The sequence below is a fragment of the Merops nubicus genome, unplaced genomic scaffold, assembly GCF_000691845.1.
Source record: "Merops nubicus isolate BGI_N331 unplaced genomic scaffold, ASM69184v1 scaffold6407, whole genome shotgun sequence".
Classification (NCBI taxonomy): Eukaryota; Metazoa; Chordata; class Aves; order Coraciiformes; family Meropidae; genus Merops; species Merops nubicus.
The window spans coordinates 20,715-32,860 of NW_008622216.1; the positions used below are offsets into that span (position 1 = coordinate 20,715).

General features: G+C 37.7%; 1 protein-coding gene across 1 annotated transcript in view; it reads left to right on the forward strand.

Annotated features, from left to right (window-relative positions):
* Positions 1-12,146, forward strand: part of ZDHHC14 (zinc finger, DHHC-type containing 14) — a 52,082-nt gene that overhangs the window by 373 nt on the left and 39,563 nt on the right. The gene's annotated exons all lie outside the window — the stretch shown is intronic.

Sequence of the window (12,146 nt, forward strand, 5' to 3'; positions counted from 1 at the left end):
AATGCTGGCCTTGGAGAGTGATAGTTATTGCTGTAAATGCTTCTCAGCAAGTCCGGCAGAAGCCTCTCGGTGGTGCACAGGAGAATACTTTCTGAAGTGCTTTTGGCAAGAAAGCTGACATTACAAAGGTTCTACAATTGTGCATCTTTTAAAGTAACAGACCCTCAGAGTTTAATTGAATTTAATTATGTCTTTTATATTGTGAAAGTCAGATAAGTCTCTGTGTTAATACACAGTCTTGTGAGTTGTTGCTGTCTTGGGAAGATTTTTCTTCGGGAACAGTAATAAAATGCTACTATTTTTTATCTCAGTAAAGCCAACACAATTAAAGGAGACTGAACTAGATTTTAATCAGCCTCATTTACCAAGAGAATTGTTAACTAAGTTCTAACTGTGGAATTTCTACAGCTACATATATACTGAATACCTAAAATGTGCTACCTGGATAAGAAAACACAGGAGGAGTTTGCAGAGCTGCTTCATAAACAATGGGTTTATTTGCTTTTAAGTGAGCTATTAAAGCTTACTAAAGGCTACTACTGCATCTGCTTTGATGTGATAGTCAATGAAAGTCCCATTTTCTGAAGCAATTTGAAGAACACTCATTCATAATTGAAAAAACAGGTGACAGGTTTATGCAAGCACAGGAGAAATACCTGTAGGGTCCTTGATGCTTAATACTATAGTTCATTCTTAGTTTTTGTTTACCGTGACAAATAATTTAATGCAGTAAAAGCAAACAAATGCACAAAAACTGTTTTTTTGCAGAGTTGTCAGTTTGAGGGGTTTACTTCAGACTGCATTTTGTCTGTTTCTCTAGACTATATGTCCTCCACAAAGCACTGGTGAAAATGTCGAAGAGGCAAGTCATTGGTTATGTTAAATATTCGTTAGTATATTGTCAAGTATTGTTATATATTCGTTAAGTCACCATGTTATGTCATAGAAAGCTGTACACATGGAGCAGTTCTGGTTTAGTTTCCTTACAAAGCAAGTGTAGTTTGTACACACCAAAATCATACTGTAAACTATGCCCATGTAAGTGAGAATGACAGGAGAATTCATGTCAAAATAGCAAAATATTAACAATATGGCTTTAGTTTCCTCTTACTACTTAGCTGTTAAGAGGCAGTAAGCACATCATGCAGCTCTATCTTCCACTGAAGAGATTTGTTGGACAAAGAAACATTGTTGAGATAAAAGAGAAAAAAAAAAGCAACTATTTATGTTCACTATTTTAGGCCTTCATGAGCCTTTAGCAGAGGAAAGGTAACAACTTTGTTTTAAATTATGTACATACTTAAGTAGTGGTTTGAATCTAGTGGTTTCAGTGTGATTTAAAAAAAAAAATATTGTCCAGAAGGCTCAGTTTCAGAAAACTGCTATTGGAGGTGGAAGAATGGTTTTATTTTCCAGAAACACGCACATTATCTTGGGTTTGGATTATTTTAAGAAGCAGCAGCATTTCCAAATGTGATGATGAGTTCATTGATCATCAGAAAATGAGATCATTTTCTTTCACCAGATCTGGAAGGTCCTGACCATAGCTGTTGTACCATATGTTAAGATAATAAGTTGTCTATATAATAAACTGCATTTTGTGCATTTCAAAGTGTTTGGGTTTGAGTTCTGAAGTGGAATTTGCAGCACATGCAGCATTGTGCATCCACTAATTGTACTTGCTCTGTATGCTCTTTGTGTAGGTATGAGGCTTTTGGAACTGTATGATCATTGAACGTGATCATTGAACTTTGTGGGAAGGAAACATTTTCTCATGTAGTGTGAAGTTTGAGATGTGTATAGTTGAGCAAATTTTATAGTCCTGGTATAGCTTCCTAAAACTATTGTATTCTGCTGGCATTCATGTTTCAGGAAGAAAAACTATATTGCTTTTATACATTGTTTAGACAGAGGCAGGAGCCAGCTGTCATTGCTGTGACAGGAAGGAGGTTACATTTAGCCTGTCAGGACTTAGCTTTGGGCAAGGACTATGCTGTACATATATACAGGGAAGAAAACTGTTAGTTAGATGACCCAGATAGATCCATCCCAGATGTATTCATTTAAATTTATATAAAATTTATTCTGTTTGCTTACTGTTGGATATGGCAGTCTGGCTTACTTAAGAAGAAAATCTTTGGTCAGCCTGCCCTTACGTGCCATAAAGAAATTAAACTGGAAATGGAGGAGCATTGTGAGGCTGTATTCTCACTACACTTTACAAAAAATTAAAAATGGATATGGAGTGTGTTTATACTAAGGAACTAGAATTTTCATCAAACACAATTTCAGCCCTTGCTTATATAACAGCATAATTCCTAATATTCACAGAATCCAGGTATGTAGATAACAGATGCCAAGGTTCAAATCTGTGTTATTGGGAAATCGAATAGATTTCTTAGGAAGTTTGATTTTAGGGTTGATTTTGTTTGCTGTTTGTTTTTTTTGTTGTATGTTTTGTTGTCTGTTGGTTTGGTTGTTGATGGTTTTTTGTTGGTGGTGGTTTGGGGTTTTTTGGAGGGGAGGGGTACTTATTTTTTTTTATTTGTGGTTAGGTTTTTTTTGTTTGTGTTTGGTTTTTTTTTTTTTTAGCTTTTGCCAGTGCTGTCATTGCAAACATTTTTTTTGAATCGAATACTGACTATGTAATATGCTGCATAGAAGTATGAAAGTTGCTATAATGGATAATGGGATTATTTTTATAGCTGGGAAGGAAAGGAGGGAGAGTGTAGAAATAAAGCATCTCGGAACTACAGAACTATTTTGGGAAATGTGGGAAAAGTTAAAATTTCCCTCTCTTTTCCCTGCCCCCCGCCCCCTTCTCAAAAAAAGTTATCTCTGTAGGAATAACACATGGAAGGAGGGCTGGAATTCAGGCAGGTATGTTCCTCTGTTGCCAAAAAGGAATTCCCATTTAATATAATAAAATTGTGTGTAAAACAGTTGTTTAAAATTTAGAGTTTTCCAGAAAGAACCATTTTGAAATAGAGCTTCCTGCGTAACTGTTTTGTTACTTCTGTAATTACTGTGATGGCTTGTGAGTGTTCTGTGTTTTTTAAAATTGAGTTTTTCTTCAGTTTTATTAATGCAATTTTTGAGGAGCAGTGGTCATTCTTACCTGTTTCTATACTGGGGTTCCCAGTAAAATGTCTTATGATTGGAAGGTAAATATTTGTTAGGTATTTTAAATCATATCTTTCTAATTGAATAATCTTCCATAAGATTTAGTTAAAGAACTTAGATTTCTGTTAAATCTTTGCACCTCAGAAATCTGCCAACATGATTTCTCATACATGTTTCACTCCGCCAGTCCCAGCAATGCTATTTTTAACTCTTCTTGTGGTGAAGGACGAATAGTTTTAACTTGACAGTCATCATCCTGGTTTCTCTATCCTAATGATAAATAACAATCTAAGCCGCTTCCGAAGAATAAAAGTGGATGTTTATCATATCTGATATAAGTTACAACATTTAATAAAGGAAGCAGTGCTGCTTTCTAAATAAAATAAAACATGAATTATCCTTTTAAAAGTTTAAATTAAGAAAAAATGTTGTATGTTTTCGATAAATGCCAAATTTTATAAAGGTGAAATTTAAAGTTAGTTTGAAAATGAAAGCTTAACAATTGTTAAATTAATTACAAGCTTATTTTCAAATTACGGAATCATAGAATGGTTTGGCTTGGAAGGGACTCTAAAAAACATCTAGTTCCAACGCCCCAGCAGTGAGCTGGGGGAACATCTTCCACTAGACCAGGTTGCTCATAGTGTCATGCCAACCTAGTCTTGAACACGTCCAATGCTGGGGCATCTGCAGCCTCCCTGTGCAACCTGTGTCAGTGACTCACCATCCTCATTGTGAAAAAATTCCTAATTTCTGATATAAATCCACCCTCTTTTAGTTTAAAGCCATTGCCCTGTATCCTATCACTACAAGTCCTCATATAAAGTCCGTGCCAAGCTTTCTTGTAGGCCCCTTTCAGATACCTAAAGGCTACAGTAAAGTCTCCACAGAGCCTTCTCTTCTCCAGGCTAAACAGCCCCAACTCTCTCAGCCTGTCCTCATAGGAGAGGTCTTCCAGCCCTCTGATTGTTTTTTGTGGCCCTTCTTTGGACCTGCTCCAACAGGTCTGTCTCTCTCTTGTACTGAGGGCTCCAGAGCTGGGCAGAGTATTCCAGGTGCGGTCTCAAAAGAGTGGAGTAGAGGGGGAGAGTCACCTGTCTAAACTCCCTTGGCCCCGCTTCTTTTGATGCAGCCCAGGGTAGGGTTGGCTTTCTGGGCTGCATTAGCACATTGTTGGCTCATGTTGAGCTTTTTGTCAGCACCCCCAAGTCTTGATCCTCAGGGCTGCTCTCCATCCATACTTGGTCCAGCCTGTGTTTCTGCTTGGGGTTGCCCCAAGCCAGGACCTTGCACTTGCCCTTGTTGAACATCTTGAGGTTGACTTGGGCCCACCTCTCAAGCCTGTCAAAGTCCCCCCGGATGGCATCCCTTCCCTCCAGTGCGTTGCCTGCACCACACAGCTTGGTGTCATTGGCAACTTTGCTGAGGGTGCACTCAGTTCCACTGTCCACATCCATGACAAAGGTGTTAGACAGCACCAGTCCTGGTAGTGATTCTTCAGGAACACTGCTTGTCACCAGTCTCCATTTGGACACTGTACCATTGGCTGCAACTCGTTGAGTATGACCATCCAGCCAATTCTATATCCATTGACTGGTTCATCTATCAAATCCATGTTTCTCCAATGACCAGGATGTCATACAGGACAATGTCAAACACTTTGCACAAGTCCAGGTAGATGATCCCAGTTGCTCTTCCCTTATCCGCTGATGTTGTAACTCCATCATAAAAGGCCACCAAATTTGTCAGGCATGATTTGCGCTTGGTGAAGCCATGTTGGTTGCCACCAATCACCTAATTTTTCGTGTGCTTTAGCAGAGCCTTCAGGAGGATCTGCTCCATGATATTGTCAGGCACAGAGGTGAGACTGGCTGGCCTACAGTTCTTTTTTTCCCATTTTGAAAGTGGGGTTTATGTTTCCCCTTTTCCAGTCAGCGGGAACGCCAGACTGCAGTCACTAATCCAGAACTATTATCACCTTCTACTGAGCAACAAACATACCATCAATACCATCTTACTTATATGCATACAACCAATCCATTTGTGTTAGCTGGCCTTTTACTTTCTCAGAAAAGCAGTATAGTGTGGGACAGTTCTGTACCTAATTAGACGAGTTTATCAATACCAAAAGGCTGGACCACCATAGGATGATACTGTATCAAAATCAGCACTCATGAAGCATATTTAAACCAGAACTAGCAAAAGGGAAGATGTCTGAGCCCATTGACCAACCATCTTTCTGTCACTTAAGATATTAATACATGTAATTAAACCCATTTTTGGCTAAGGATAGCATTTCAAAGTTGGTTAGAAGGAAGATTAGTAGATAAATCATTAGCCTCCTTACTGCTTATGTTCTGCTTTGTTTATTTTTCTCTGTAATGAGACAAGTACAGATGATTGAGAGAATTTATTCCTACTATGGTATGAGATTATTGTAACGAAAAGCTGGAGCAGAACTGTATATAAAGAAAAATGTATTTGAGAGAAGTTATCTTAACTGTGGTTAAAGATATACTTGTTGCTTCCCTTGTTGAGAACAGTTTGAGTGAAAACAAATAGCCATTGGTTTAGAGAAGAAAGACAGGTATGGCATTTTGAATTGTGCCACTGGTGGCGGATAGTTCAGCTATAGAAAAGTCATAGTCCTAATTCCTTAAACTGTCTGAAAATTAATGAAATAAAATCTTACTGGATAGTGGGAGGCTTTCACGCCTGCATTTGAGAAAGGAATAGAGAGGAGGGTAAAATGCTGAAAAGAATCCATCTAGGTACTGTCCTGTGTTCATTATCATCCCTTTAGGTACTTAGCCATTTCTGTGTCTGTTTCTTTGAATTTCTCAAGTCCCTTAGGCAGAAAATTAAATTCAAGTCCATTAATGAAGCTGCTACAGAAATTTACTTGCTGATTATCTACCAGGAATAATAGCAATGCATTTGGGGAAAAAAACTGCAGAACAAAAACTTGTATAAACTAATCTTCTTATGTAAAGCAGATGGGCTTTCTAATGGAAATTTACCTTGTCAGTAATTATGCATAAAGATGATAACAATGATGGTCTGCTAAATGAGACTGCAAGTGTGTTGTTCAAGATAGATATTACAATTTAGTTATCTTGCTATGACAGATACTTTTCACCAATGTATCCACCTACCTGGTGAAATCTTGAGTGCTCTGTAAATCACAATTTTAAATATGGCTTTTTTAAAGGATTTTCCCCAATTTAACCACGACAAGTTAGTACCTCAGTTTTTAAATATGGTACCCATATATGTAATATTTAAATGTACTTATGGTTCTGAGATCACTGAATCATAGAATGGCTTAGGTTGGAAGGGACCCTAGAGATCATCTAATTCAGCCTCCCTGCCACGGGCAAGGATGACTCTCAGCTAGAAATGGGTGTGATGTAATAGTCACTTCAGAGTTTTTATGATGTGCAGTTTAACTCTATTTTTACAGAAAGGAAGATGTATAAGCAGGCTGTAAGTATTAATGGAGTGTGTGTTCTCAGCTCCATTTTAAGGATGAAGTGCTTGATAATTGGCATAGAAAGTGGCTTAGATACATTATTTTCATAATCCAGTGGTTATAAAGACACCAAAATTTTCAAAAGGAGCAGTAAGTTATTCTTTGAGTAATGCAAACCTAGATGGATAAGGCAGAAGGCAGCACTATAACAGTGCAATTCTTATTAGGGCCTTGACATGGAAGGAAGTTACTGCAGTTTGTTCCAAAAAGTTCTTTGGGTTTCGGTTCCTGTTTCTGGAGAATCCTGTGCTTTCTTGTGTTTGGATTGCACTCTGGGGCTGCCTCTTTTTGGCCTCTTATTTGTGTTGCATCTCTTAGGTACATACACCCTGAGTTCCGACCAGTGTTTCTTGTACGTCTGTTTAGCCTTGCCTCCATGGCTCTTACTTGGATCCTACTTGGTTTCATCTCTTGTCTGTCATTCCTTCCTCTTTTTCTGATCCTTCCTTCCACTCTGCTTTTGACTTATTTTGTGTTTCTGTGATGGGATTTCCTGGGAGATTTTCCCTTCTCTAGGTTAGGCAGGTGCCTCATCTGTCTTGTGGATGTGGTAGGAGGGAAAGCCAGGTTCCTTGCCCTATGTGCTTGACTGCATCAGTCTCAAACCCAGTTCTGCTGGAACATGACATCCTTCATTTCTCTGCAGTGGTGGAGTGTTCATAATCTGCTCATAAAGACTTAACCTGTGCTCTGCAGAATCTGTAGCTTGTAACAAGCTGCTGCTGAGGATATCTATCTATGATCTCCCACCTCCCCTGCCCCATCCATCTTTCTTCTGCCAAAATTTGTGCAGAAGTTGCATGCTAAGTTCAAAGGCTACAACCTGTGCTAGCTTTCCGCTCCATTCTTCAAATTCTGTAGTATATTAGAGTTTTTAAAATGTTTGCTATTCATTCAAGTTTTAGAAGCAGCTGAATCACCTGAAGCATCTGAAAAACTCAGAAATGAGTTATACAGATTAGGCTACAAAAACTCACCATTTTTTTAAAAAAAAAAATGTTTTTTAATCATAAAAATGTTGACAAATATAATGAACCATTCATTTAACACCTTTTCCTAATCTCTGTTGTGGTCTAGTTTCATTGATCTCTTTCAAGGAATCCTCTACCTAGGATAAGGTACCAGCTTTAATCCACAATACGGGCGCAGGTTCTTGTTCAAGGAATTTACCCTGTGTTCATAGAAACATTGATTAAGTAGGGAATAAATTATTTCAGATAAGCAGCTGACAATAATAATTTTTCCATGAAGAATCTGTCATATACAGTTTGGGCTAAATACAAAATGAAGAATAGACTGTTGAGCTGCTCAAAACCACTGTCTTTTCTTCTGCAGTAGCAAAACCAGTAGGCTTTCAAAAAAGGGCCAAGGGAGTCTTGGAGTGAAGAACTATATTGCCAACAAATGTGGAGCTTGGGGCTCAAGTTCACAAGCATAAGGACTTATGGCAGTTCTAGTGGAGAGGAACAAGTTAGGTATCTGTAACAAATCCTTCTGCCCTAAAATTGTAATTCTGGAATCAACAGTGGAAGTTGAAAGGAACATCTTTGAACTATTATGATACATTTTTTTCAACTGCCCTGAAAAGATACATCCTAGTGGAGTGGCGGGCATCTGTGCAACAGGAAATGCTGGATGGCTCCTGCAGTTCAAAAGAAAACTTCTACATGCTCCAAAACTATCATTCTGGTTTGATTGAGACTTCCTTAAAATTTGATTGAATTCCTCCCAAGAGGAGGAATTTTGATTTAATAATGCTATTCTGATGTTCTTTTAAAGTTTATTAACATTCTTTCTGTATGTCAGAAACTATAGAATAGGACAAGCTGATTAATAATTCTCAAAATAAGACCTTCTAAAGAAACTGCTGGTAATGCATTAATTCAAGTGACTTTTAGACACAAGGTGCCCATGCTGAGGATGAAATGTTTCCACCTGGGTTATCACCTTTTTCCAGGTGAAGATGGAGGACTGACAGAACTGTGATGCTGCTTGTTTCCACCACCAGATTACAGGAATGGAAAGCAGTTGTTTCTTGAGCGTTTCTGAGGTGGTAGTAGCTCAGCCACCAGCTATGTTCACAGCAAAACAAAAAGTGCAAAAAAGGCAACTACAGGAATAGCAAAAAAAAAAAAAGTCTACAAAGCATAAGGGATCTCTGTTATTGAAAAATATTAATGCACATCATCAAGCTGTCTTCATACAGAGGAAGGTTGGGAAGTGTAGTAAGAGGCTGTTCTGTTTGTGTTAATGGTTTTATGAAGACTGCCGTTAAAAAGATACTTCTATCAGAAGTGGAGACAGTTTCTAAGGGGGGCTATAAAGAGCACAGGGGATATATAGAGCATATAGGGAAAATGTTGGAAAGGCAAAAGGGGTATAAGGTCAATTACAACCAGAAAGGAACAGTAGAAGCCAACAGGATGGGTTCTCTTAGAGGTCAGAGGAAGAAAGAGAACCTGAAAGCATGCTGTGCAACTGGGAAATGAGAAATAACAGAGGGCAATCTGAATGAATCAACACCCTACTTTGGTCTCAGAAGAGAACTTACACACTTGTGCCAGCTGATAGGAAGGGAAGGCCAAAAGATAGAAAGTAGTAGCAGTTAAAATGAAAAGAAAAATATGTCAGTCTCTTATACCTTATCTGTGTAATATTGTACTCAATAGAGTTCTGTCTGTTCTATCACTAGAAACTATTCCCTGGAAAGACGTGGAGCAAACTGCAAAATTATCAAATTGTAAGAGTTGAGACTGGCGGGGGTGGGGTTTATGAACATTTAAGACTCAAAACGAGCAAGAAAGTATTTCAAGAGTTAATCAACTGTAACTAAACTGATGTCCTTCATTGAAAGAGTAACTGTCTTGGTGCAAAAGAAGAAGCAAATGCGCTGAATTTTGACTGATAGAGCTCTTGATACTGTCCTGCATATGATTCTTTCTGCATAAATTTTGGAAATAAGTTCTAGATTAATTGCCCAAAGCCAATGAGCAACTTTCTGAAAGGCACTCTAGAGGCAAGTGGTTAAGTGATCAGGTAGGATCCCGAAGAGACTGATTGTGGGCTCAAGAAAAAGGGGATGTGCTTAACTCTGAACTTGATGCTGAGCTAGAGGAATTTGCAAGTACAGCTTGACTGTTTGGTGTTTGTTTTTGTTTTGTTTTTTTAAATATACGCTAAATAGTGTTAGCAAATTTAGGGAACAAATACAAAATGCATGATTACAAGTGGAAATTAAGTACTAACAAAAAGGGTGGTAACTAGTGAAAGGTACAGTAGAAGGGGACTCGAGTATTGTCCAGAAGTGAGTCAGCATTGTGATATCATGACAAAAAGGGAAAGTTCCTTTTGGGGTATGTTAGAATAAAAGCTATTACATAAACCAGGAGAAATTACTAGTGCTGATGAGGGCTCAGTTCACTATCTAGTTTTTGACAGTATGTGTGGAAACTTAAAAGGAAGGCAGCAAACCAGAGCAATCTATAAAATAACCAGCAAAAAAATACTTAAGAAATATATATTTGGCCTAAGAGAAGGGAGCATAAGTCTGAAAATCACAGAATCACTATGGTTGGAAAAGACATTTAAGATCACCTAATCTGCGATATAATAGATGTTATCTAATATCTAGTATTATTTCAACTCACATAATAGAAAAAAAGCAACTAGATGCATGAGGCTTGTAATAATGCAAAATCACTTTTACTTGCTGTGAGAATGCTCTAATCTCAGTTCAATGCAGCAGGACTTTTTTGGTTTTTCTCTAGATGGAAACTTAAACTTGTTGATGCAGTGTTTTTACTTTGATTATAACTTTTTCATGAAAAATTAAAAGTAATTTTTTCCAGGGCAACCCCAATGGTAGTTGCGTCCTTTTCGTGGTGCATGTCAGCATAGGTTCTGCAATCACACCAAACACTGTATTGAGAGCGGCTGTTGTTTCTATGGGAACATAAAAAATAGAAGCAGCCTTATTTTTAATGTGTAATCTTTGCAGTTATGATGTGTCTTGTAGTTAGTTTAGTGTCGCATTACCTCAAGTGGAAAAATGTTTATAGGATAATAAAGTTCTAAATATCCAGGCTTAAAAGGATAACCAAGCCCAAGGGAATGGGTTTCACAGATGGGAAAGCACTTGTCCGTTTGTATACAAGCTTATCAATTCTTCCATAATATCAGCCTTTTTTTGCATTGGATATGGGATGCAGATAAATAAAAGGACCATGGTAATTTATCCTTCTAGCCTTAAAAATTTCCATTTATAACAAGGAAATCTTTTGGATTTTTCTTCAGGGTAGCTGTCTTAACCTCTGTGTATCTTCTTGATATATTCTATTCAGCCAGCTCAGGCCAGTTCACAGTTCCTGCTTCCTTTCTCGAACTCAGTGTATTAGCTGTGCCAGCATCCCATCTCTGGAAGCTGTTTTTGTCTTGGCTCTCTAATTTTGATTGATTCTCAAGACTACATTTGAGACAATTGAAGACTACATTCTTCACAATTCCTTGCCTGTCTTTCATTTCTTTCAAAATGCACGATTTGATTTCCTTACAGCCTTATAAAATTAAATCTGTACCATGGCACAGGCATTTCATGGAATTGACAATAGCCTGAACAAATACATGCAGCTTTTGGGTACATTGTGGGTATGTTCTGCTTTCCCTCCAAAGGCGGGATACCTTTATATATATACACCTTTACATATATGATATATAAACCTGATACTGCATGCTTTAAACAACATTTTAAAATACTTTTAGTGAAATTACTTGGTGCATCAGTAAGCCTTTCAGAAAGCTCTTACTCTCTGTGTTTCTTTCTGGGAGCAAGAATACCTTTCACATAAAATTTTAGACTTCAAGATGATGTTGCAGTGCTTAGGAAAATAGTACACACATGTTTCTGAAATCAGTGCAGTAAGTCTTTTAACTGAAATGGGGAGCAATATTTAGTCAGTATCTCTTGTTGGCTATCTGATAATGAATTATGAGAAGAATGTGGTTAGCAGCTGCTGGTTTCAATCGAAGCCAGGTTCGCAGTATTGTTTGTCCCTGAGGTTACTGTCTGGAAACAAGAAAATTTAAAGTTCTTTCCCCAAAAAAAAAAATTACTCTTTCCTCCTGTAGCCCACTCAGGTTAAGCATGTAGCTTAGATTTAAGTAGTTAAACACAGTGGAAGGCATCTCTTAGAGGTTTGCATTTTTGCAGGGCTTGTTTGTTTGATTATTTTTAGTTCTTCAGATGTTATAGGTCATACATAAAGATTTTTTTTCATTGCATTATCTGTTTTTCTTAGGAGGAAAAACTACAAGTACTTCAAGTTACTAACTTTTCTAATTATATTCCTTGAAGATTGAAATTGTGTCCCTTTAAAGTTGATGGCAAAACTTGCATGATTTGATTAGGTTTGTGTAGAGACAATGTGGAGAGATTGTCTGTCATAAGATCATAAGAAAATTGACCAAAAAAAATGAATGCTTGATTAAGACGGAG